Here is a 3,512-nt window from a genome sequence, read left to right as displayed (position 1 = left end):
GCCGTGAGGAGGTATGGGATCCTTCCAGAAAGGGCCATTTTCTGCCTCCTCACTCCCCTCCCGCCTGTCCACTCGCCCTCCACTGCCATGACCTGACCGCATCAGGCTGCATGGCTCAACCAGTGTCGGGCAGCCTCCCCCAAACACAAAGCAGACCCTGTCCTTGGGAGGGACAGAGGTCGTAACTAATCAGTTGTAAGCAGGAGCTCCTACCTGGAGTGTGGACGTCCACGTCTGGAGTTCTTGGAGGAAAACACCCAAGACAGCTTCCCCTGGCTTTGATACTTCGGCAGACTGGGCAGGCTGAGGCACCCTGTTTTCAGGTGGTTTTTTAGAAAGCGTCATTTATCATGTATTGATGTACCCTTGAAAAACCGGGAGGAAGTGTGGTCTTGTGGGGGAGCTCTGTGCAGGCGATGCGAGGGCCTCTGTGTCTTCCTGGCCCTACCCTCTGAAAGAGGAGTCCACTCGGCCGTGGGAGGGCAGTGGTGGTCACGCCTGCCACCTGGCTTGCCAGTCACCCCTCCTGCATGTGCGGCAGGGTGATGGAACCCTAAAGCCAATATGCTCCTCCCAACAACGAAAACAAAACAAGACAGCGACGTTATATAAGGTGGAATACTCTGAGAATCGGTGACGTGTGTGGGTGTAAGTGAGGAAGAGACTGGGACCATGCGGGAACCGGCAGTGGTTCTGGGCCAAGGGAGGACTTAACAACCTGCTGGGGAAGCAACGGCCCAGCAGGGGTGACAGTGAGGCTGGGTGACCCACCCTAGTCCTGCCACTTGGACAGAACCCTACCGCCACCTTAGTCCTCTCCGCGCTCACACCTCACTGTGCCGTGGAAAATACACACTTGAACGAGTAGAGCGGGGCCAGGCTTGTGCTGCTCCTTAAACAGGAGTCAGGTCCCACATGACTGGCTGCTTGGCTCGAATCCCAGCCTCAGTGGCTTGAAAAACACACTGGGCACTTGCAGGAGAGTGCCCCAAATCCCAACCAGATGGAGACATGGAGGAGAAGGGATGGCAGTGTGACCACTTTCCACTGGGGAGTGCGTTCTCCTTCTCTCTCTCTGTCTCTCTGTCTCTCTCTACTGAGCAAACATGCTCTTGGGCAATAACAATAATAGTAAATAGAGCAGTTAGAGGTTGTTGCTACGGCATACAGAATAAGATGAAGGGCGTAGTTACACTGGTCTTTCATGATGGGCCTGCTGTGTGGTGAGTGGTGAGTGCTGAGTGCTTCGGGGCTGCATGCTGCCCTCATGCCACCCTCTCTGCCCCGCCCTCCATTCTGGGGTCGGTTTACACATATTTTACTGCCCTCTTTGAGTGTCTAGCTTTGTAAACCATACCAAACCCTTTTCAGAGGCCTGCTCATCTTGTGAAAGTCACTCTACCTCCCAGTTCCCAAACCAGGAGCATCAGAGTGGCCACAGGGCTGGTGCTGGGGTCGAAGGAAGAGGCAATTCAACTCCATCTCCTCCTGCCCTGGCTCAGCCAGAGGCTTCGGGATCTCCAGCCAGGCCCACGGTCACTTTCCCCTTCGCATGGCCCCCAAGCATGGCTGAGGCCGAGGGGAGGGAGCAGGGCCAGGAGCCCAGCCAGCAGTCAGCTTCAGGTCCACAGGATGCCGTGGGGCACTGGGGAGGGTGTGCTGGGGAAGGTGGGCCCCCGCAGCCAGCACCCCATCCCCGAATCTTCCCCAGTGGCTTTGCCCCCGCCCAACCGCAGAGCCCTCTACCAGACCTGCTGTGAGAGGCTGCTGACTTCTCCCAGCCACACGCAGTTTTTGTGGGAAGGCAATTCCTGCCTTCGCCTAGATGGCATCATCTGGGCATTTCTCTGTGCACTGTCTGTGGTCTGTCCAGGGCCAGCACTAGGGCAGAGCCGTGAGGCACTGAGGCCACTTGCTCTGAGCTACGTAAGCGCCAGCCCTGGGTCTGCATCTCCCATGATCATGGAAGCCCCGGAGGGGGTGGTCTGCATGGGATCTTCAGAGCGCGGGACACAAGTGCTCAATTGGAATCTGTGTTGCTGAGCTTCCTGGTCTTTAGGGGCTGTCAACTGAGCTTGGAGAGTAAAACGCAGAGGAGCCCTTTCAGCCTGGAGGAGCGCCAAAAGAGGGTGGAGGTGAGGGGAGCCTGCAGGAGCACACCAAGAAGGTGCAGGGAGGCCCTGTGCTGCTGGCCAGTGTGAGGCCTGGCTGAGCCTTGATTCTTCATTCAGGTTCTCGCTCAGGCCTGGGGGTGGCCCTCGTTTGTACAGGAGGTGGGAGAGAGCCAGAGCACTCCTGCAGGCCTTGGCACCCTATAGGCCTCTCTGGTAGGTGTCCAACTACAGGCCTTAGGGGCCTGGCGGTATCTGTCCTGGCCACCCTGCACCTGCGGCTCAGCACAGGGCCAGCCAGGCACACAGAAGGGGCCCAAAATGACTTACTATTTTTATTTTATTATTATTTTTTAATTTCTATAGGGTATGTGTGCTTACCAGAGACAGAGGGAAAGTGAGAAAGCACACTCCAGGTGGGGATGACCATACGACAGTCCCTCTCCTCCATTCTCCTCTCAGGATTTTGGGGAGAATATGCACCTGGCATGGTTTCCAAGCTGCTAGGTCCAGGACTCAAACTGCGCAGTTGGCCATGTGGGGTCCAGCTGCCTTAACCACACCATACGGTTGGGCCCAATCCACACACTGGAACTGGCATAGACAAGCCTAAGGGCAGCAGGTGGTGGCACCGTGGCAAGGCAATGTCGGTGAGGCTAACTTATGGCAAGGTGCCCGTTCATGTCCGAAGGCCTTCCCAGCATGCCAGGCCTGTGTGTGCCTGTGACCTGGGGCTGGCTACAGCTGGGAGTGGATTGTGGTGTCAGGACCCTGCCAGAGGCAAGCTGGGAGTGGATTGTGGTGTCAGGACCCTGTCAGAGGCACTGTCTCTCTGTCTCTGTCTCACTGTGTGTCTCTCTCTATGTTACTTATGGGAGAAATAAATAAATAAATGTAAACAAAAAAAGCTCAGGAAGAGGAGAACTAAATGCAGAGTGTGGTAGTTCAGTCATAAACGAGGGACAGGAGAGGGGGTGGCCTGCGACAAAAAGAGTAAGAAAGGGAAGGAAGACGGTTTCCTTCCGGATTCAGAGGTCAGCTGAGCTCGAGCCTGGGCACTCCTACGTGAGAGGCAGTAAGTGAGTGGACGAAGCTCCTCAAGATGGCCGCTGTTCTGCGCAGGAACAAGGCCCTCTCCAGCACCCCTGCGCCCAGCTCCTGGTTACATAGACAAGCCTGTCTTTGGGACTCCGGAACTGTCGCAGGGCTGGGGAATATGGTTTCCCCCTGTTTGAGGCACACCCTGAGCTGTACAGCCGGGAGGACTCCAAGAACCTGTGACTCACGTCCCCTGAGAGTGACAGTGACGCATCAAGGGAGGTTTCCCAAGAAGTGACAGAGGAAATCTCTTTTGTCTTCCACACCTGGAAAGGCCTCATCGACAGGGCCCTTTCTCTCTTT

The sequence above is a fragment of the Tupaia chinensis genome, unplaced genomic scaffold (genome assembly GCF_000334495.1).
Source record: "Tupaia chinensis unplaced genomic scaffold, TupChi_1.0 Scaffold145741_1, whole genome shotgun sequence".
Taxonomy (NCBI): Eukaryota; Metazoa; Chordata; class Mammalia; order Scandentia; family Tupaiidae; genus Tupaia; species Tupaia belangeri.
The sequence above is the reverse complement of the archived record's forward strand: the minus strand, read 5'-3'. Positions refer to the sequence as shown.